Raw genomic sequence first — 25,567 nt, forward strand, 5'->3', positions numbered from 1 at the left:
AGCTTAGTTCACAAGAGTCCGTTATGTAATAATAGACAACAGAGTCAGAAGGACTGAGCAATGGATCTTGTAAACCATGTGCTAATTTGTAAGTGATGTTAAGAGGATTAAAGACCTTTAACGATACCAAAGGGAAAATACTGAATGACAAGAATGGCATTTCAATGAAGTGGAGGTATGGCAATGATCTTGTAAATCGTGCGCTAGTTTGTAAGTGGTGGTTAAGAAGATTAGAGACCTTTAGCAGTACCGAAGGGAAAATACTGAATGACAAGAATGGCATCTCAAAGAAGTGGGGGCATGGTTTTTATATTAAACTATAGCGAGGAACAATATTAACTTTTAGCACCTAAAATTCCGGGTTCTAGCCATTATAATATAACTTTTTGGGTCTTTTATAGATAATTTTTTAAGTAATCAAAATCCTCACTCTGGCTGGGGATCGTCCCATACATCAGGGGCAATGTGGTAGCTGTACAGGCTGGTCAGCACCAGAGAGAAGCTGTGTCATATGACGCCTTTCCCCCACAACACACGTGATAGACGTGAGCTTACACTCACCTTTGGCACGGAGTACGTGTGTGCAATGCCCAGACTGAAGACTGACACAATCCGCATGACCTTGCAATCGGGAAAACCTGTAAAACTTCCTATAGCTTTGCCAGTTTTCAATTCCATTACAGCAGTTTCTTGATTTCATCATCTTATTTATCGAAATAGAAACATCAATTTTGAGGCGTACTTATGACATTTTACTAGTTTCTGTGGCATCTCATAAACATTTCAAGACATATTCAAACATTAATAAGGATCATTTAAATATTTCTGCTGATGCCCAGTTCACTCTCTCGTTGTACAATTTAAGTTCTCTGCATTGATTGATGATTCAGTAATATAACCGTATAAAATGTAGATATAAACAAATTATATTATTAATTAAAGTTTTACAATTTAGAATATTATGTATTTATTGTTGACAATAAATTATATTGTTTGAATGTAACTTAAACATCCTTCAAGAGCTTACTTGTATATTTTTGTGAATGTAAACACATATCCCTTCAAAATGATCTGATGAAGAGAATTGAGAAAATGCATTAAATTTAATTGGCATTGGGTTGTAACAAAGGGCTGCCATATGCCTCGGACAGTCCATGGCTTTATAGTAAGGAGAAAAGACTGATGTCCACGATTTTGAATGAAGTCGGACAGAAATCTGGAAAAATGCAGTAATTTGTAAGATAGTGTTCAAATGATACTCAAATGGGTGCAAGATAATACATCTTACGAACTCAGTAAGAGCCTTCTGTCTGACTAGGTGATAAAATTTAATTTTTTCCTACTGCACAACAAAGAGGAAATTTCTAAAAAATATGATTTCACACGAAATCTCGGTAAATTTTTGTCGCAGTTGTATTTCCGTGGTGCAGTAGCCTACTTAGAACTGCTGCAAATGGTAGAATTGTTATTTCTCTCTACGTGGATATAATACCAACGTTCAAAGATCATTTTCTTTGATGAATGGCCAGTGGATACAAGAAAGAAACAAATTATCACTTAAGTTAGTAAACGCATCTGCAGATAGAGTATAATGTAAACTGCAGTTAGCTTCACAACTCATCCTTCCTTCTCTTCACAGTTCTGAGAAGTATGAAAGGTTCTGTGACTGTGATCTACAGACATGAATGGTGTGGTGCTAAAATAAATGGTAATAATGTAAATTGCATGCCAAATAGTGTGCTAGATAAGGTAAAGTGTATCACTGAAGTGGCCAGTCTCATCCACATTAAGTAAACAAGTGATATTAATGTGAAAAATAAATGATATATACAAGTTTCTTATAAATTCCTGCGTTTTTTCCTGTCGATCAAATTGACTTGTGAATCATGTACTGGTTTCTTTGTTTCTTCATTATGGCAACCCTAGTTTTAACAAGTTTCTATTGTTATGACATTCGTAATGAGAAATAAGATCAATTAGTATTATTTTCATTTAAAACGCCCCTGTATTCGACTGCATGATATTTAGAGTACAAGTTCCCTATGAGCTTGAAATTTCCAAGATAGTAATTTATCATCCGTGACTGTACCATATTATTATTCTGTGAGCCCAACCTGAGTGGTAATATTGAATTTCTTTAATCTCTTCTTGACACAAAGTCGGACATTATCTAGTGAGATTACTGTCGATAAAATCAAGTAACCTAACAATAATGTAATACATAACTGCTTCATAAAATGTACGTTATATCAATTTCTTTAGAAAAATTAAAAATACGTTTTAAATATAAAATATGAAAACGACAATATTTAAATTTCCTTGCGGTCGGTTGACTACATTTTAAAATAAGAAGACCAGCTTTCTTGGTGTCATGCTCGATAAGTATCTTAGTTATCTTTTCACATTGATAACCTTTGTAATGTTTTAGACTCAATAAGGGGGGCAAAGACTAATTGGGATTTCCCAGTCTCTGATTGGGTCAAAAACCCTGATGGAACTGATATTTAACCCTAGTGGTAAATTTCGGTGAAGTCCGGAGGGCCTAATTAGTCAAATCCACTCTCCTCACCTCCACGCTGGGGCCCCCTGGGATCTTTCAAGATGCGAAAGAGAGAGTGGTGTGCGGATAGCAATGGGAACCTACCGCATTTATATATCCCAAGAAGATATGTTGAAAATGCCATGATGAGTCTTTCCCTGGTAAAAAACTCCGGACGTAAACTATCCCCCCAATCAGATGTCCGGGTGGGGGATACTGGGGAAGGACATGTCATGACACAAGACACAGAAGAGAAGAAAAGAAGATCAACGACTGCGAGGGATGAGAAGACACCAGTTCTACCGGGTGAGTTGGAAAACATGAAGGAAGCAATGAGAAGAAACAGAGTGGATGTGATGGGAATGTCAGAAGTGAGGTGGGAAAAAGTGATGAGTTGATGAGTGATGAATAGGGCTCGGAAGTTGATGAAATATCATATTTTTTCTTATACTTCAGAGACAATGCAGGATACAATATAAACTCTTTACACTTCAATAGAGACCAATATAGCCTACTTTTATTTTGCATTTATTTGCACTATTTGGTATTTTATTGTTTTTAGGAAATGTTCTACTTTCTGTTGCATTATTGCCCTATTGTTTAGAAAGAACCTTTTTGACGGTGTAATCATAGTTTACATTCCAGAACCTACTGCAGATTGCGTCATGCAGGAATTTGCCTTATGGTTGCAACAACCTTAACTTCTGATCACGTGTGTGATGTGATTGTCCCTCATTCAATGCAACAGAACAAATACTGCAGCCGCAGTGCTCGCAGTTAGCATATTGTATTGCACAAGTAAAGACAGTATTGATAGAGAAAGTGCTGCTTCTATAGCAGTTTCTCAAGGCTTGCTGGCTGATCCTCAAATTAAGGAATGTCAATGTTGAGGTTTTCTCTGCAGTTTTCCCTCAACCCACATAGAGCAAATGTGTCTTTATCACGCTTGTTTTTGCACTTAATTATTTTATTCAGATGCTAGATAATAATAGCATTTGATAAAGAGTCGTAAATTAACGCATGAGAAAAGATTACTAGCACACGGGTTCAAAAAAGTGAAAAATTACTTCATTATTATTGATTTACTGCATTTGTTAAAAGATTTCAGTATTATATTAGCGTATAAAATGGACAGTTTCTAATAACATTGCAGGAGGAAGATGACTGTTTGTACAACAAAGATGCACTTATAATACATCACATAAGTATTTTGGCATTATATTTAATGTGTTTGAAATTTGTTCCAATAAACATAACAAGCATCTTTCGAATACTTCCTACAATAAAGCATTATACTTAAGTAAACATACAAACGTGGCCAACATGCTGTCGTGTTAACACTAAACATCATTACACCGTAATAATTATTATAATTTACGTACTTCAGAAGAATGCTCTCCAATTGAGACCACATTTCTAATTTCATGTGTGCACTTACCAACTCTGTGATGCAATGAATATCATTTTGATTATTTACACACAATTGCACTGATAAATTTTCATATATTTTAATACATCAATATATTTGTGACACACCCTCAAAATTAACCAAGAAAAAGTACAGAAACACTGGATTGAGATTAATGATCCACCTGCTATCTTTTTTAAAGTATCTATGTTACATAGGTCATCAAACGAATTAATGTTGTCCATTTGCAAGCACTTAATTTGTTGCTGCTCAAATCTTTGAATGCACTTGTTAGCAGGGTCCATTCTTGTTGAGGAATAAGATTATATATTTGTTCCCGTAAACCTGGAAATAGTTATAAGAGATCTGCTTTAGGACTATTCTTGCACATTTCCTTCTCTGTCTCTAGAAACATGTACTAGATACAAATCGTTTACTTCAAAGTGTTTAATACACACAACTGAATGCTTTGTTGGCGTGAAAATATTTCATAGTATACGAGTAGCTTCCAGCCACATAACTTATCTTTTCAGTTGGAAATTTGAGAACTGTAATGTAACACACTCACTTAAAGCACTCTAGTAATTTTTGGTACACACAGAAACATAACATTTAGGAGCCATCTGTAAATAAAAGAATATGGATGATTTAATTTCATTTTTTAATAAAAGTCTAAACTTCATTTCAGTTCTCTGAATTTATTTTTCTTAGAGGTTATGCCATTACTACGTGCTTCATCTTTTGATTCCTTTTCAGATTTTACTTTTATGATTCACTTATAGTTAATAGTTTAATTTGGTGATGTACATGTTGTCATGCTACTCTCCATCCAAGTGGTTATGTCACACAGTCGTCAAAACAGGGGAAATGATATGACAGTTATTTACTTAACGGGGCCCTTTTCTTTAAATTATTTTAAACAGTTGTATAATATTATGTAAACTTCCAATTCCGTACAGCAAATATTTGCAGAGAAGAACTTAACAGCTCAGCCACTAGCCCTTACAGAGAGGACAGGAGAAACGAGTGGGACGAACTGGGATGAGACATAACCTTTCAGCTGGACAGTACCTATTTATTCTCTTCATAGTTAGCAATCAGTGTATTACGAAGATTTCAGTTCAGAATTACACTGCCCTTTAGCTCGACATGATACAACTGGCGAGCTGGTGATGCTGGACGCTGCCACCCAGACCTCGAGCAGCGACCACTTCGAGGAAGCCAGCAGATGGTACGCTGAGTGGGAGGAGGAAGTCAGGCTGGAGGAGCTGCAGCATCTGCAGAGAGTGGCGATTCGTCTTTTCGACTTCTCTATGTACTCAGGTACAGTAACTGTTTATATCCTGAAGTAGATGCTCTTTCAGCTATGCACAAGCAGAATCCCAGAGCAGTGCAATCAACTAGTCGGCCACTATTGTTATTCCATTTCAACATGCTTGGGATGGGAACATTTAAAGTAAAACTCAATTTAGGCCATGGCCCTTAAAATTAAAAATATTTGATTCTGATTTAGGCTACATTCATTCCCTTTACAAATGTGTACGGCAAATAGCAAGCGCTGTAATAAAAATGGCTGATTTGTCGGCATTTCCAGCGCAAAGGATTGCGGTACTCTGGATATCCACATACTCTGTGAACAAGTTCAGGAGACTTGGATTCTTACTGGTAGGGAATAGGGCATTTATCCAGTGGATTCACTTGTTCAATTTGCCTTAGTTCATAGAACCTGTTCTTAAATGTTTGTAGTTAAAACAAATTAGGTTCTTGACATAAAAGGAAGAATATTAATTTAACATTTTAACACGAAATTATCTACTTTTTTAATTTGACATTAAATATAATCGTGTCATATTATTAAATTATTGTTTCTTATCCAAGTGTGCAGGCAGTCAAAACAGGAATACAAAATCGATGGCCCAGCTTGAAAGGGAAACAACTCAAAATTTAAAGTTTAAAGAAAGCTGCATTTTGAAGCTTTATGTTGCTGTGAAGAATCAGAGGATCGTTTAACTTAATCCAAATTCAATTAATCATGTTTTATGTATGGTTGAAGCTTTAAACTTCATTTTTCTCACAACTTTAAATTTTGAGTTGTTTCTCTTTAGAACTGGCCTGTCGATATTACTATGCTTGCAGGCTTGAGACTGATCTGCAATTACTTTGGCAGCCGTCTACCAATATCCCTTTCTCTTTGAGTGCTAATATCGCATACACAATTATGAACCATAATTCATTATTCAAAAACATAATTTAAATAAATAAATATATTTTCAGCTACAAAATACATTATTAAGCACATTAATAAGATAGGGTAAAGGTTGGTAAAATCGTGATATGAGTAATATCGTAATAGTTGGTATGAGAATTTATTACAATTTTACTTATCGAGACAAAAATCTGTTTTTTTTGACAATGTATTAAGGACAAGTTCGTGGACAAGTTGCTGCATCAAATCGGTCCTTCTCTCGCTCTGTAAAAGCATGATAAGCTATCAAACACAGTAGCACGATATTACTCTTATCACAATATTTACAAGATTTACCCTACTTCGTTTTCCTCTCTTCTACAATTTGTTATTCCATTTGAATGAAATATATTATTTCCTTCTTTTAAAGTATTGACAATTCATAAGGAATGGAATATTTCTCGAATTTTGGAAAAAAATATTTCTCAACATCTAATTACAGTAAATATACATTATTCAATTCATTTATGCCTGATTTGAATTCGTGAAACATCGCGAAATCCGTATCAAGTCGGGAATGCGATTTTTTAAGCAATTAGCGAATTATGTGCGCGAATTTTCAATTTTTAATTTTTTTTACTACAATCGATAATCGATAGCTGTCGCACAGATAAGGTCGATATTTATGGTCGCTAGTATTGCACATTCGATACTGAATCTGTTTTAGTCAACGGTCAACGAGCTAGAAGGTTTTAATTCAAATACCTGGTCTAAACACACTCCTGACATCATATCTGATATATGTAGCGATGTGCGAGAATCGTATTGTGAGCATTGTGAGCCTGCTGAATGCCATATTATTTTGGACGTGTTGAGTGTGTTTGTTTTATTTGTTTATAGTGTCACACATAGGCGAAATAACATTATTGTGTTCCCGTGCAAGTGAGGCTACAAGAATGCTTAATAATAAAATAGCTCCAATAGAGCTTTCCAGTATATAAGGCATGGGTTTTATTGCACAGACAAAAGTACAGTCATGTGTAAATTTTGTAATTGTGAGGTCTCGTGGGAAAGAAGAGATACTGTTGAGAAAGATTTGAAGTCGGTAAAACATGCATCGGCAATTAATTTTCGCAAGGAAGATGAACAATCTCTTGTGCTGACTTCTATTGCCACTTGTTTTTGCAGTGTGCAAAACAAAAAGAAAAATTGCGAATATCTGGGAAAAAGTGTTGGAAAGACTTTATAAAAACGAACATACCAATTTCCAAGCTCGAAAACGAACAATGCGAAAATACTGAAAAATTCAATTGAAAGCACCGATTTTCCCATTTGAAAATCCCACATTTTGCACTTTGAACTCAACAAAAAATTCCAGTCTCTAACGATTCAGAATGTTTTATGGTTGCTGGGTCGTTAGTAGTCAATAACATTTAAGCTGTGCTCATGTTTGAATCTAAATCCACACAGCAATCAAGTCTTCAAAAGGCTTGTTTTTTTAAGATCTGATGCATGCGAGGTGAGAGACCACACTATACGAGCAATAGTGAGTGGTTTGTAAAGCTAAGAGGTGCACGGTCAGAAGTGCGTTCCACCATGATTGTCTCAAATTCGGCAATCCTGAGTATGAGGCTTTTACATGAGGTGGGTCCTTCATCTTTCCATGCAAGAAATGTTTATCATCAGAAAGATTGTCAAGAGGTGACAGTACAAAAGTTCATGTCAGTTCACATCATGTTTCAACCAAGCTATCACTGGTGAGAGAACAACAGGATGGAGTCTGCAATAGATCGCCTACCAAGAAAATTTTATCTTCTGAGAGAACACTAAGTCTGCCAGAGATACGTACATGATACCGAATCTCTTACAGTCCAACTAGAAACAGTAAGATTAAACATGCAAAATACATTCGATACTCTCAGTCAAGTACTTAGTTATGTCAATATTCTAGAATCTGACATAAGAGATCTAAAAGAGAACTCTTCACTTAAAAATTACATGTGTTTGCTAGTAGCTAACAGAAATTCCTCCAGTGTCTTGACATGGTAGTGTGGTGCAAAAAACCGAACTTTCAAAAATTCAAATTCCCACAAGGCTAATATTATGCATTAATGTGTAAAACAAGCACAAAAAATTTCATTAAAATATTACCATTTACAAGTCGCTCCAGAGCTGAGAAGTTTATAATGTGTAACATAGTGAAAGAAAAAAGTCAGGGCAGCTTTTGAAGGAGTAGAAAACTCTTATCGGTGTTTGGATAAAAGTTATAAAAGAAACTGTTACTATTCATCTTCGTCAATGTCTCATTGTACTTTTGGAACAGGTTGATAGTGCGTTCTGTCGTGTCATTTACTACTTTCGTCTAAGAGGAGCAATCACGAAGTTCCTTGAAAACCACTCTGTAGGAAGTCTGTGCAGGAAAGATTGAGATTTGTCTCTTCCTATTTCAGTCTTCAAATAAATAACTGGTTCTCAATGTTATAGGATTCTCCAATTTCAGGTTTTCCAATTTAGCCATGTTCTGTAGTCATTGAGGAGTATCAGGTTTCTGTGGAGGCTGCAAGTTTGTTACTATATTTTCCTTTTTTGCTGGTTAAACGAATTGAGTCCGCAACAGACCACATTATTTAAAGCCTGTTTAGTAAATGATGATGATGATTGTGATGATTTTTCTTTTTCTCTGTGGTCACTTGGTCATCAAAAAGCAACTAGATGCTCAGAGAGAAACCAAAGATGTTGGCAAAATGCCATAATAGCCTATAATTGTGCTTTCTTATCTACAGTTTGGTTGGGATATTTCTTATGGAGAGTAAGAAGCTTGTGGACTTTGAATACCAACAAATACTCTCTAACATTAATACCGGAAAGCTTTCCTGTTTAGCATTGCAAGCGGCGGCGAAAAGAAACAGTGCTGCCATCTAGTGGCTTGAAACGTTCGCACACTCCGTGCGTCGTGCTGGGTTACGTGAGGAAAAGAGGAGAGGTGTGCATTTAATTTCAATAAGAAGCTGCAAAGCAGTAAATAGTATACTTTAGAGTCACTTTCTTCATGACATTTTTAATTAATAACAAATTACAAAGTTATTAGAATAGAAATGAATTGATAAATTCTCATATTTTCAAATTTGATGAAATTTAGTTGTGCATGACTTTAGCAGCTTTCATACATCGCTTGTTTTCTTTTTTAGCTGTATGGTTGTCCATTTTATTTTTGCTGTAACAATTTATTAACACATTGAAATATTTATCAATGAAGACATTGGCACAGTCACTGCAAATGGACATGTTAACAGGGAGCACTACCATTTTAACTAGTTCTTTTTTTACACCAATTCTAGTTTTATAAATAACATGATCAGTTTCTTTGAAAACATCAGAACACAATTGGCTGAGCATTAGAGAAACATCATTAGGAAAAAATTTTTGAATCTTTACAGTATTTTTTATTTGCGATGTGCGTTGTTACGTCATTGTTGGGGTTTTCTTTACAAGATAAATTTCTTCGACAAATTTCGTGATTTATTCTGCTACACACCCAACCTGCAACATAAGCTCTTGCATTTTCTTGCAACACGGTTTCTTCATTTGTATGCTGTACATTTTTGTCATCAACAGTTACATCCAAATCGGAGACATCTGTAATGCCTGGACTGCAAAAATTCAATTTAGCTGCCTCGATATCTCCTTTCTTGAGTAAGAAAGAACAAACGTCAGCTTCACAGTTGCTTGTTTCAGGAGGACTTAGGAATTGATTCGTCATGATTGCCCGAATTGTAGCTCTAAACTTCGATTAGTCTGGAGTTACGTTGTTTCCACCTTTAGATCGAATAATAGAAAAGAGATTTTCTATGCAGTCTTGTGTTAATCTTCTTGTTATTAAAAATTTAAATCCATAATTATAATGCAATTCTTTCCATAGCAGTTTTAAAGATTGTAAATTTTCTAGCCAGCCATTTATACATTTTGGGTTCATTTTCCTATTGTTTATTACCTGAATATTTCTAAATGTTTTTTTCTATTTCATTAAAAAAATTCCAGTGTGTGGAATTTTCACTTAGTGGCCTATTTAAGGCTTTACTAGTTTGGAAACTAGAAGAGTTAAAACAATCAAAAGCTTTATCCATGAACAGGATGAAGTCTGCAGTAGGTTGAGCCTCCTCTGGTAACTGTTTGAATTTTATGAGTGTTGCCATAGCTTTTCCTACAGAATGACTTAATAACTGTGTAGCAAGGCACACTCGCATCGGTGTGAATGGTGGTAGATTCAAGTGATTAAGTTTTACTTTAGGACAAAGTCGGGGATTCATGTCTTTATCTATAAAATAAAGTTTTTCTAGGTATTCCCACTTAATTAATTTATCAAATAGCTTAAAATTATAATGTTTTAAATTATTCCTTACGCTCTTAATCAAATGTGGTGTATCATGAAACAAATAAATTTTTTTCACCATCGTGTTCAAAATAAGGCTGTACTTCATTACATCCAAGCAGTCTTGTCAATTTAGTGTTGTTTGATCCTTGGTCTGAAACAATTGCTTTAGGGATAAATCCCGTATCTTTTATTTCATTTATTTCATTTCAAGCAGATGTGATTTTAAAATCTCTGCAGGCATGGCATCTTTCGATAGAAAATAACCAATGGTTTGCTTAAAATTTTTACACATTCCTCGAATCATAAAAACCATTGCTTGGTTTGCAAGTGGTACCTCTGAATCTTTTACGTTAGTTGGAGATTGTTGGTTAGGGCTGTGTATACCCAATTCAATGAATCCCTAAAAAATGTCCACTTTAGCATTGTACGTTATATTTTCCTTCAAATACATTTCATCTACAATAATTGTTACTACCTTTTCATTTAGTGGCAACATTCCAGACTTTACTTTTAATAATTGTAAAATGGTGGGATTTATACCGGGGCCTATACCAAATCCATGAAGCCAATTTCGGAGAGATCTGACTGTTGGCAAACACAATTTTCTCCTTAAAAATCTGTAGCCCTGAGGTGAGCAATAATGGAGTGCCAATGCAAAACTTTTATCGTAACTGGAATAGCGCCTTCCCAATTTTTTCTTTCTTTTTAAGCGCACTTGCGACATAATGAATTCATCATTAGAAACAATTTTGATTAAATCAGTATTTGAACTGGTTGTCTTCAGAGCTCTCACTTCCACCCGAAGGGATGAAATAATTTTTTTGTGTTTAGATACCAACTTTTGAGCTGCAATCAATTTCTTAGAAAGTGTCTTTATCAGAAGATTTTGAGCCATCTTTGACCTTTTAGGATTTCTTGCATCTTAAAAATAAACAGGGACTTAATTTAGTGAAATATTAATAACGTCTTGAAAGTCTAGGGCTAGGTAAATAATATTTTGCGAATAACTAACTGAATCAGTTTTTATGAGAAAACATGAGTACACACACCTTCTTCACAAAATCAATAATTCGTATTTTTATGTTATGTATACAATATGCATCTATTTAGTTTGAAAAAGTCATGACTTTCTATATTTTATATGGAGAAACTATAAAGAAATTGTGTTTGGTATGATGGAAGTAAAGTAGTTTTATGCAGTTTAATAACTGATTCACTTAGCACAGAGAACATGTTATTGCTAATGTACTATCTGATTATGAGGTACCTGGTAGAGGACTATCGTCGTTTCTGTCTGGAATCGGAGAACCTGTCGCCTCCTCGATGGAAGGTCTAATGCGTTTCTTTGGGGACCTTCGTGGTTCTTTCATTGTACTTTGACCCATATTTTCGGAAGAAGGAGTTGTTAAATTCAGTGAAGGAATAGCTGTTCTCTTCAGACTGTTATTAAAAAAATATATGAAAAATTAACAGGTCTATGACTCATTTGAAACTTCGGTACTTTTCCAATTACACCTTATTTTTACTTACTCCTGACTTTTCAAATTAGAGTTATTGAAGTCCGATAATCTAAAGTGATCTGAACATATTCTGTGATTTTTGTACAGATACTCTGTTCCTCTAGTTTTAAACATTTCGTCTAGGTCCTGTCTTTTACATTTATTTACCCATATGGCACATCTATAAGACAAAAACAAATAACAGTAATAATAATAATAATAATAATAATAATAATAATAATATGATGATGATGATGGTGAGGACACGAGACCTGTCATGTGAATCGTGCGAGTGGGGAAAGAATGAGCTAACAGAAAGAGAGTTTGTTTCATGATTAAAATTATACGAATCTACTGACACAAAAGATCATCTCAGACTAATTATCTTCCTTCTCCATACCCATTGGTGAGAGCCACAACACATGATAAGGTCACAGAACAAGTTATCTACTGACTCTACTGTAATAATCATCATCATCCTGTGGCAGAAAAGTAATAGACTACTCGTATTTACATGACTACTCACTCACCTACTCACTTCGGAAATCTGAAGAATGATCTAGCGTATTTTTGCCAAGCGTAGTTTTTACAGAAGAACACAGAACAAACAATTCCACTTTTCCTGACATTTTGTGGAACAGCCATGAGAATAATCCTTACGACTTACACCACGTGTTGAAGTACAAAACTCTTGTTAGATGCAGTTTACCGCGCTACGTGCCACGTTATCCTCACTGTCAACATTCCCTGCCACTAGATAGCACTGATGAGTCATTCGCCTCTCTTATCGTGAACTTTCCAGTATTAATGTTAGAGAGTATTTGATACCAATAGATGCTTTGTTCCACTCTCTAATGTTATCTAGTGTCTCAGCAATGGCTCCAGCTACAAATACTGCCGCACAATCTGGAAGACTGACTCTATTCAAGGCACTGACTACTTTAGGTGACTGGAATATGGTTTTAGGGACACTAGGTGGTGAGGAGGAACATCTGAAGCGGGTAATAATGTTAAAAATCAAGATAATGGTTCAGACAGTCAATATGCATTCTCGCTATCACATGCACTAGGTGATTAACATGATGAAGAGGGTCGGTTGCTCTTCCTTTCATGGATATAAATTCACTTCTTCATGTCCACCGAGTTAGCGCTGTGATAATGCGTCTGCCTTCAGACTAGCTGGCTCAGGTTCGATTCTCGGCAGGGTCAGAAATTTTCATGTAAGATTTCTACCTCGGGACTAGGAGAGATGGTGGTGCACAACTTTTACTCACTAAATTGTGCACCAGTATGCCTGAATTAAATCCCAAATCTGTCCACGTGCATATGAAAAGAAGGCATATGTCACTGTTGATAGTGATTCATCCATAGGATGGGGACATTAAGCCTGGTGGTCCCCTGGGTGCTATTCAACAGGTGTAGGCTACGTGCCAGCACCGGGTTTCTCCCTTTCTTTCTTCCTCACCTTTGTCATCGTCCTCATCATTTCCTACACTACACTTACACATATACTCACTCTAATACACGACGTAACTCTTAACAGATACACATTATGCATAACGTGGCCTGCCGAGTGGTGTGCAGCTTGAAAATGGGTCACAGTCCTGCCATCTATCCGCGGTATGCAGAATCACGCAAGTGAAGTGGGTAGGCATTAGACACACACAGACTTCACTTCTTCGTACCGAGCTCTCTTCATTCATTCTTGGTTTCTTTTGCAGCTGTTTGACATCACTACCTTCCATGCTACTTCAAAATACTTTTCTCTTTGCTTTTCAAGAAACATCTGGTCCTCATTTCTAATCTCTTTCATTGCATGTTTCAAACTACTTGCCCAGATCTCTTTAATGTGTTTTGTTTCATTACATTACTTCCTTGCGGTCTGCTCTTTTTTTAGATCCAGATATTTATCATAGTTTGGGAAGTTTCTTAACACACAAATCTATTCACAGAGTTGGAATCCTTGCATGCTCCCTTAGGTCAATTTGTAAGTATGTTGGAGGGGCTTGTCTTTGTCCAAGAGATGAACCTGTACACTTGGAGCATGTCTAATCCACGTGGTAATCTTGCTGTCGACAATTTAGAGATTGGCTTCCCAAGGAGCCAGTTCATAGGGGAAGATCTCAAACTATTAGACATATTCATTTACTCATACCCGATAAAATTGACATAAATTACACTAGCCTTCGAATTTCAACTTTGTGTTTGTTGCTAACTAAGTAATGTGATTTTATAATATAATGTTGATGTGCTGAATCCGAATTTTCAATCCGTTTGCTTCTATCACGTCAGGTGTGTTTGCAAAATCACTTTAAATGTATTTTATAATTACGTGAATTTCATCACAAACTTTTTCATTTCACTTTTTTATTTCAAATTCAAAAGCAATATTTAAAACATACAACTTGCTGAAATTATGTGTATGGTTGTTCGTACATGTCACTAGAGTGTTTTTGCTTTGGTTTATCTTGTTTACTTCACTATTGGATGCATAAATTAGCACAATGTATCACAAAAAAAATTACACCACTTGCGTCTTAGTTGAGAAAGTCCTCCTGTTCCTCTTTCTTTTATGTTTCTCTTCAGGTATTTCACGCTTTAACATCCAACAATAATCACCAAGCATACTGATGCTCCCGCGTCCCTGGTACCTTCTTTCGAACTCCTGCAGATCCTTGTGAAATCATTCATCTTACTTTTAGCTGAAAAATTCTAGATTTCCGGCAAAATAATCTAGCTGAGAAAACAGAAAATTTTGATACTCATCTTACAACCAAATTCCTTGTATGCTTCAAGCATATTAGCCACAATGTTTCGGTAATTAGGATCCTTGTTGCCAAGAAATTTTAAAACAACATCCATGCTGATTTCTCCTTTTCATCCATACTGTTTTTAAATGCTGCACCAGACATGTTTTCTTATGTCAAGACCATTAAATATATATCTTCTTTCAATTTGCTTCAGATAGTAGTGGAAATTTGTCACATATGTACTTAAAACAGCCTCCTTCCTTATTTAAAGCTTTTACAAGCTGTTTCATTAAGCCAAGCTTGATGTGGAGAAATGGCAGCACAACTTTAGAAGAACTCACAGGCTTTGGCGCACAACATTCTTACAACCGACTTCCAGATTTTGTCGAGGTGGCCAGTCTTTCATAGTCCAGTGATCAACTCGTACCCTACTATCCTATAGGCAAAGAATGCAAGGAAATTTGGTAAAATCATATTGTTGACCCAGCAACTTAGTAAGAACTTTGAAATCATCACAAACTTGCCAGTTGTATTCCTATAGTCTAGTCGCAATGACAGCAGTTGCAAATTTGTGTATGATTTTTTGAGGATCACTGAATAGGCAATGGGCACTGAACCAAAAACGTTTCCGTTATGAAGGAGGAAATCCTTTAAACTTCGCTTGGAAGCATCAGTGAACAGTCTCCATTCACTTAGGTCATAGTTTGGAAGTCCAAGTTTTAGCATAAATTCTTTCACATTACTGCAATATACAAGATTATCATCTTTGGAGAAAAAGTATTTAAAACCTATTTTATGTTGTCAGTACCATTAGAATGACGTTTGTTTAAGATTTTCTGGTCGCACAGGGATTGGTATACATTAGGCACAGGTAAAATGGCTGACCGAATAACTGAATACACGATTTGATTTTTATGTTTAGAATCGTACCCCTTCACATCACACGAACAGAAGTAGCAGTCATTACTATGGTTCGACTGCTCTCTCCAAACCATAGGCACTCCAAAAGATAGCAACGGTCTTGTCCAATTGATCAAATGACGAAGTTCTTCAGTGCATACTCTACATACTTTGTGTGGTACCCAAGCTTTACTTTGGTTTCCAAGTTTGATTCCAAAATAGGCATGGTATGACTTTTTCACAAAATGTGTAATATTACACCTCTGCTTAGGCGATGTGTATATCCTACATAAGTTATATAACAAAAGTGGTCTGGATTATTTAGACATCCTCGATGCAACATGGTAAATACTTTCTTACTGAACTAAAAACTTTCAACATTCTACTCCACAATAAAGCTTCAAACTGATTTCGTTTCGTTTCCAGATGAAATGCAGACTAATGAAATGTGAGAGAAACTAGACGAGTTGAGTTGAGTCTCTCACCAAGGAGTGGCTGACATTTCTATCTTTCACAAATAAAAATAATGACAAGGCTGCACGTTATTTCGCCCTAACTTCCTTATGTGCTTGCACCCCCTATCTGCTAAGAAACATCCAGTGTCCTTGGTTTTCAAAATAAACACCTTAAAAATATGTTGAATACATTTGGTTTTCATATCCTAACATACTAAACCTACATATGTTAAGGTATTACAGTTTAAATGATTATGCTATAAATTGTCGTAATATATTATAAGAAAATAAAAATAACAAAAAAAATGGTACGTGGTAGGAACTTTTTGGCTTTGAATTTGATTTCAGCATGCTAAAAATACCCTAAAAACATTAAAACTTTGGAGGCAGGAATTTCATCGCTGACTAGTGTTATTAGAATGGAGCGACCTCTGATATCACTTCATTAACTTAAAATTTAACTACAAAACAGCAGTTTGACTGTCAAGAGACAAAAGCGAAGTATGTGGAGCTAAGATTAAAAAACTTCAGTTTTGCCATAGTATCATGGACAACCCCAGTCCATGCTTATCTTCTTCTTTCATATTGTTGGACAGGGAACTGTAAATGTGTAGAAAATAGTGTAAAAAAACTCTTTTGTAACTTGTTTTAGAATCACTCTACCTATTTTTGTCTCAGACTGCCAAAAATGAATTATGTGGGAAGACTTTTTTAACGTTTTATATCGATAGGGATGTAAGTTCGTAATTATGCGAGTCCAAGAAACAAATCTGTGATAAAAATTAATAATAAAATAGGAAAATAAAACAATTAGATACTTGGAGTATTGACAGTCTACTGAAGATATCACTCTCTTCTCCACCAAAGTGTGCAGGATGATTTCTTCTTCATCCTTAACTTCCTTTCCCAAAAGTGGCAAACAGGCAGAGAGATTCATTGGACACAACTGATCCACTAAATCCTCAGCGTGAGGAACCACAAGCCTCGCACCTCATTGCAAAGATGGCACACAGCACCGGCCTGCACCTCACATGCCAAGCCTGTAGTAGTGGTGGTAGAGGTTGCTATCAATGGGCCGGCTCGATTTCTCCATAGGTATTGACAATAGGTACACTCTGGTGGCTGTTTAGTATACTTGGGGTTTGCCAAAGTGTCGCCATATTAGTTGTGAGTTGCTTGACGCAGACACAAAGCAAAAGTGAAATAAGGTAAGATTTTCACGTTTTTCTTTTAATTTACTAGTGTAATGAAGGAAGCATTTCTGTCAAATATTAATCTTGTATAAATTTCTGCAGACACTGTCTGAAAGTACGATGAATTCTCGTTATTTAGTCATATTTCCATTAAAAATTTAGTTACCTTGGACGGATACAGAGTCATGTTAAACGATGCACTGCTAGTTGCCTTCAATGAGTCGGTCTGCATTGCTATGAATGGGCTAGTGGCCCAATGATGGAAACCATAACTACTGTTTCGAATTAGTTAACAAAGAGCCGTGCTAGCTGATTTAATACGTGTATAATGTAAACTAATGATTAGTTATACATGCATATATTATAAATATGTATGTTTTCTTTCCTAGATACCGTCAAAAATGAAATATGATTGGTGGCAGGAAGATGGTATGAGTCGTGCTTTAGCTGCAGTACGAAATGGTGACATGGGTGTCAATGAGGCTGCCAGAACATATAGTGAGCCTAGGGTAGCATTACAAAGACATTTAGCGGGCAAGAATTGTTTTGCTATTGAACATAAAAAAAAAGTATAGGTATCATAGCTGATCTTCCCACAGAAGTGGAAAATGAATTTATTGCTAATGTTCTCAAACTTGAGGAAATTAGGCCTATTATGGTTTTACGCCAAGGGAATTGCGCTTGCTATCTTTTGATATAGCCAAAAGGAACGAAATCCCTCGTATATTCAGTAAAGAAAAGAGAATCGTCGGAAAGAAATTGTATTATACATCCCGAACTTAACTTGCGTCAACCAGAGTCGACCTCTTTTGCTCGAGCTAAGGGGTTTAATAAAGAAAACATAAGTCACTTTTTTGATACCTTGCAGAAAATTGTTGACGAAAACCAGCTCGATTCAATGGGAGTATTCAAGGTTGATGAGACTGGTTTATAAACTGTGTAAAACAAACCTAGAAAGATGCTTGCCTTCAAGTTAAAAGAGCAGTAGGTTTGACAGCCAGTGGCAACAGAGGTTTCTCTACTAATCCAGTTTGCTGCACAAGTGTTGCGTGTCAGTATGTTCCACCACTGATCATCTACAAACGTGCGCGTTCTGCAAAAGGATTAGAAGATGGAGCTTCATTGGGAACAATTTTTGCTTATTATCCTGAAAGTGGATACATTAACAAATATGTATTTGTGAGGTGCTTAAGGCATTTCATCGGCACTGTCCGTTCTTCAAAGGAAGGAGAAGTCTTGCTTCTTCTTGATGGACATTCAACTCACACCAGAAATCTCATCAAGCTGGCACACACTACTCTTAGGCTGCAGCCATTGGACGTGTCGTTTGTTAAGCATTTGAGTAAGCAAACCTGAAGTTCTTACCCAATTTCATATACCACGACTGTTTGGTAAAACATGTGGACTGGCGGCAACAATAGGGACTGCAGTAAATGGATTTGCAAAAACTGGAGTTTGGCCAGTCAACAGGGCCATGTTCCAAGATTGCCATTTTGTGGCAACGATGCAGTTTGAAACAGATGATGTTCCCATTAATGAAGCTTCTACAATTGGACTTTTCAATGAGTAAATTCCAGAACCAAATTGGCCTAATACCGTGAATCTAGAAAAAGGAGCAATAGCATCTGGAAGTCAAGATAGTTTAGAATGTCTTCCAGCTGATGCAACAACGTTGGCACCAAAATTGCAAGTTTCCTTGGGTGAAATCTTCTCCTATACCAAACAAAATTTCTTTCGGAAGAAGTGCAAATAAAGCTCAGAGAATGATAGTGATCATGAGCAGTCCCTACAAGCAGAGGCTGGAAGAGGTAAAAAGCGAACAACTAAAAGGAGACGTCTTGAAAATTCTGCACCAGAGAAGTCAGCTCAAACCAAACTCTCGTTTTCTTCAAATAGTTCAACGAGGTGTAATTGAATCGGTCATTGCAGAAAGGGGATAAGTCATAAAATCTTACTTTTGAGATAATCAATAAAAACTGTTTTCTTCTTCCAATACTGGAGTAATCATTATAAATATTTTTTCTTACTTTGTTTATGAATAGTGAAGTATAATACATCATGTTAGACATCTGACATCTCAAACACTTTTGTTTAAAGTTGTTTAATCGAACCATGACTTATCCCCTTTCTGCAAGGAATTGTTAAATATAAAAGAAAAAAATATATAAATTACAATTTTGGGCTAATGTAATATTTGAAAACTAACTAAATGTTAATAATTACAACGATAACGATGTTTTGTGTATAATTACTACATTACTGTCACCATTTACATATATATATATATATATATATATATATATATATTCATTTCAATCATTATTCCTACTACAGAAATGTACCAATATGTAATTTTATATCACAGTTTTAAATCAGAACTCTACTTTTAAACTAAAACTTAAAAACTGCATATAGGAGAGCACAATAAAAATACACTAAAGTACTACACAAAATCATTTGGTTCAATTTTTACAGAGTGTATTGTTAGACGTTGGAAGCCACGTCGTCTGTAGATTCCTTGTCACAAGGTGGCCAGTTCTCTTCGTAAAAGGAAGTGTGTTCCAATGGAATGTATTGCCTCACTGTAGATACGTCTCCAAGTTTTTTTTTTTTTCGTATTAATGGGAATTTTCCCATTGTATGCTTTTGTGTAGGCATTACTATGCGTCCAGAACCTGGTTTTTTCATACAGAATCTGTGTTTCCTCATTTCACTACCAATGAACAAACTGGCAGTCACACATCCTGAATCATCTTTAGAGTAAACAAATTCACTGAATTGTGCTGAAGAAAACATATTCTTATCTTTCCCTTTCTTCCTCAGTGTGTCTAATGAGCAGGTGGTTTTCTTGTAATACTCTGTCCACTAGTATTTAAAATTCAAAATATCATCAGTAGTAACTGATTCTACAGAAAATCTGTTGTTTGTGTTTGCCTGGTGGATCAAGGTATTGTATTGGTCTGGCACATACTGTATACCCTGTCTGTCTTCCTTAGTTTGCGCTTCACTACACCAAAGTTGCGGTCACAGGGAAGAAATGAATGGCCTCGTTGTGGAAAATAATGATTGATTTTGTTAAATCTCCCCATTTGGGTCAGTGCAAGCAACAGTCGAATTAAGATATAATTTTTATTTTGCCCTCCCCAGTTATCAGAGAAAAGATACAATTCCTTGACTGAAGAAGAGACATTATTTTCAATGTAGTTCAGAAGGAACACACTTGATTTGAAGATTTGTGGCCTATATTTTCATGATAGGAATAGAAGTGCGCCGTATGATCTTTGAAATTGTGAATGTTGAAAATTATTGATGACCCAAAGTTGCGTCTAAACAAGCAATGAGTAGTTTCTTACCCACATTGTTCTCCTGTCGTACAGGCTGCTACAGACTTCCCAATGGAATTGACGTTCCAATGCCTTCAGTTTATTTTTCTTATTTATATTTCTGCGGTAGTTAATTTCATTGCGTTTACGTTTACCACTAATAACACAGTTTTCTTCCCCTGGGTCACTTACTACTTCTAGCTTATCTGTCATTTTCCTTATCACCTGATGGGCGCGTAACTTATTAGATCTGCGGCACTCAGTTGCGTCACGTCGTCGGTCAGTGCAGAAAGAAGGTAAGTCGCTGACTTGTCCCCTTTCTGCAATGACTGCGCTGCTTATGATACTCTGCTTTGCGTTAAGAATGAGCAAATTTGTCCCATTTCTGTATGGAAATGTGTGTCTAGGTCTGGAGAAAGCAATGGCACTCTTAACTCATTTTCGCGTTTTTCATGACTTATCCCCTTTCTGCAATGACCGATTCAATTATAAGAAGAAGTCATGGTATTGTGGCCTCTGTTGCAATGGCATAAAAGGAGATATGATTCACTGTCTGTCATGCAACGAGTGGGTTCATGAGAATTGTGCTGCTGTTCCAAAGAAGCCAAAGTGTTCTATTGCGAAAACTGTGACTAAAGTTTGACAACGTTTTATAAAAGTTTCGTTTTTTTCTCATGTTAGCTGCTATAAAGAAAACTGAATTCATGGTTTCCAGTGCACGTTCTTTTTTAAGTTTTTCAGTTTTTTATTTGGTCAGCCAAAGAGAGAAGAAGGATAGAGTTTAATTGGCTTAACAATAAGTAATGGTATTTATAGTCTAATACTTCAATTGTCTTGATATGTTTTGTTTTTAGGTATATAAATTGCTGTTTTGTTTGATTAGCCCTTAAACTTTCAACTTTCGTTATTTTTTAAATGTTTTAGTTCTGTTTAATCACGCTATAGAACAAATAGGGCCTAAAGTCTTTTCTTTTTATTTCTTTAAGATCGTAAATAATTTGAGATATAAATGCTGCAGGTCGAAGCCTGATTACCAACTGACAATGATGTATTTCATTTTCTTGTGTTAATGAAATGTCTGAAGATTTTTGTAAGTGCCCTAGTGGTCTTGCTTGTGTTCGAATACACATTCTGTGGTTCCACATGCCAACACACTACTCATATTAATGCCGAAGATATTGTGTATAGGCATTTATTTAGATGCGGGTTGTTATTTAACAATATTATTCTGCAGCCCATTCATGGAAACTACCTGGCCCAATGAAGGAAACAAGCTTCTTTCATTGGGCTGATGATGCTTACTTTTATTTTCCAAATATTTCATTAACATCGGATATTTATAACCTCTGTTTGTAGCGTAGTGAAATACAGAAGATAATGTTTAAGTTTGCTTGAAAAAGGAAATAAATATTACTTTATCCGAGGATATTATATCAGATTTATTTTAAGTGGCCCATTGATAGCAACCTTACCCTATGTCTGAGAAAAGTAAAATTGGTTATGAAAAGACTCAATCCTGCCACTTTTTGCAACAACATATTGTATTTTCCCTGGACCAAATATACAATATGGCGTTGCTAGAAGTGGCAGTGATATGCTGAACATGTTAAATTACCTTGGTGTAACAGTGTGTGGTATAAGTGTGTATGCAGATGCATCTTGGGATAGTATAGTATTTCCTTATGTGGAGCACAACAAACAAGCACCACATTATCTTATTCCTGGCTGGTGCATCTTGGCATAATCCAAACAATACGTTGGTGTGAGCAGATATTGAAAGTTAGTTAGTTGGTGTTGTTCTGTGGATTTCTCACACTTTATCTGCCGTTATTGTGTTGGAGATACGAACGTTGGGAGAAAGTAAAAAAGATTTTGTGGATGCATAGAACAGCACTTGACCCATGCTGCCTCATTTCCAGGAAACATTTATTTATTTATTTATTTATTTACTCTGGTGGAATTAAGGCCATCAGACCTTCTCTTCCACATCACCAGAAATACAATACAACTACAAGAAAATTATACATCAATGCAATTAATCTACAGTAATGTTTCTGAGTAAAGAACACACAAACACATGTATTTCCTGCTTCTATTGTTTTTATTTAATTTGTGTATATAGTATAATGCTGTATATTTGTGCATATAATAGCATAGTAGGTAGGACAATGTATGTGATATGATGTGAGGCAATCCTCTGCTGCAGAGCGCACAGATGAAGTGTCAGAAGTCTACTCCCCTTCTTTGCGACACGAGACAGCATTTTAAATTATGCACACATACAAGAGAATGTTGAATTGCACTTTTCCTTTATTTGTAGCTGTTTATTATTACGTCATTTAATATTTTTAAATTTGCGATTATTAGCAGAGAGAACCAGTTGTTAAAAAATTAGAATGACATCACAGGATATATCAATGGATTTGCACATACGATTACTGGAATTGCGATGTGTTAACCTTACGACCAGAGATTTCAACATTGACTATGAAGCCGAACAAGCATGTACATAAGCGAAAATTTTAATATTATAATTTCAAGTTATCATAATACATACTTATTATTAGGAATTTTATACAATACAGGTCATTATGCAATGCAGAAAGAAAGAAGGGCTGACTATTATTTGGAAATAGACCTATGTAGATACGACCTCAAGTGAAGTATTCATATCATGAAATAATGTTATTTAATTATTCTCTCTATTTACAATCCCCTAGTTACTTTCTTCTCACTATGTATGGGAGGTAACTCGGGCATGAAGTTCTACCTTGTTGACCCCAAAACGCCTTCATTGCATGTAAAGACGACACCTTCACACTTACAACTCTGCTCAAAAACATGACGGCTTTCCCTCACATTCTTCACTACGAGCAAGAAATAAACACTTAGCTCAGTTGCCAATTCTTGAAGTCATTGTCATATTTATTTCTACCATGCGCCTAAGAGCTGAGGAGAAAATGGGAGTTTATGTGGGTTTACCAATTCTAGGAAAAAAGGCCGTCATGTTTTGGAGCAAGGCATGCCCTCACCATTATTACAATCTAAAAAGCGCCCACATTCCAGTACAGTGTCCTGAAATTTTCGCATGGTTTACATTGTGTGAATACTGGGTGAAGAACTTTTAATTGCACAACTGAACAACACTGCACAACACAGCATGTCTTAGTAGTCTACTGTAGTGTAACGTTTATTGTTATAATTGCAACTGACAAACAATAAAATTACAAAAATTGGATAAGCAATAAAAAAATCGAGCGAGTCGGGTCAAATGGTAGTCTTTGAGCCTCGTATTTGGAAGGTCCTGGGTTCAAACCCCTTGGTCAGCCAATCTGATTGAGATTTTTTATGGTTTCACTCAATCACAAAGGCACATGCTGGATTGGAAATTTACATACCAAGATTCATGATCTCCTTAATCACCAATATAATAAACATTAAAACAAAATCTAAATCAGTTACATGAACATAAGCCATCTATAACACACAATAAAAACAGAGTCAGAACAAAAGTCCACGACCTATTGATATACCCTACACACGTGATATGACCACAGATGTTAAAGTGTGTATAAATAAACTTCATAAAAAAAGTTATCAACTGAGAATAAGTAAAACAGAGAAAATGTGATTATGGGATTTTTAGGTTAGGTTGGACAAATTTAATTTCAGGTAAAATTAATAATAGGACCTCAGAATGGCTCGAAATTAACATAGAAGTAAAACAGCAGTCTCTCCCTCCTTCTGTTTATAATGCACTTGAATTACATTCTTCAGGAATTGAGACAAATGCGACATGGTCAGTTTCAGGTAAACAGAAATTTGAAAACAGTTTCATTGATATTTGCAGATAACCTACTTTTAATATCATCTGCAGAAAACTATTTACAATACTCAGTATATAATTTAAACATCATTGCAAAAAAATATAACATGGAAATAAATACAGGAAGGCCTTCTGGTGAAAATAACCTGTCCCTAGTAAAATATGTGTAGATGGCAAAATTTTAGAATGAGTCAATGATTTTACATATCTTGGCTACAAATTAATATTTGATCATTATTTGGATATAATAAGCAAAATTGTAAAGTACTCCAAAACTATGGAAATAATAAACAGGATAATGAAACCTTCCCTGGTACAGAAAAGCACTAGAATACGCCTTTAACAAACGTTGTATTCTGTTATGGTAGTGAGGCATGGACTTTAAGGTGGATGGAAGAATGCATGAGATTTATGCAAAGAACAGCATGATATACAAAATGAGATCATAAACGCAAAGACGAAGTAATGGAAGAACTCGGTCTGGAATCAGTATTCTATTTCATACAGAAATATTAGAACTGGATGAGCCATTTGCAATGTGTGAGATCCCACAGAATTCCAAAAGCTATGCTTCACTATCAACCCCATGGGAAAAGATCTGTGGGACATCCGATAAAGAGTTGAGGAGAAAATTCCTGGTTATTATGAGATTGTAATAGTTGACATGGCCTAACACTTGTATAGATGATGATGATGATGAAGTCAGGTAGGTAGAGGTGTTTGTTGTGCAGCAGCATGGTGTGCTGGTTTTGGTTTTTCCACACCCATACTGCATATGCAAGGAATTTCCCACCATCGATTACAGTTAAGGGAAAATTATTACGTGCTGAAAATAAATTCTAAATATTATTGTTTTTACAAAATATACTAATTTGGGGCTTTATGCCACAAAATACTGGAATATGCTACAGTGCATGCTCAATAGTCCATTATAGGGGAATGTCTTGTGGTATCGGACAGCAGCTGGTATCGGACAAACTCAGTTGCCAAACAGGTGCTGCCATAAGCGGGAATAGGAAGTAACTAACAGATCCGGCTGCATGCTGTTCGCCACATTTAGTCCAGCTGTAGTGTTGTTTGTGTGTGGTTAATTCTTTTGTTGTTGGTGTTGTGTGTA

This window comes from Periplaneta americana, unplaced genomic scaffold, assembly GCF_040183065.1.
Source record: "Periplaneta americana isolate PAMFEO1 unplaced genomic scaffold, P.americana_PAMFEO1_priV1 scaffold_29, whole genome shotgun sequence".
NCBI classification, from domain to species: domain Eukaryota; kingdom Metazoa; phylum Arthropoda; class Insecta; order Blattodea; family Blattidae; genus Periplaneta; species Periplaneta americana.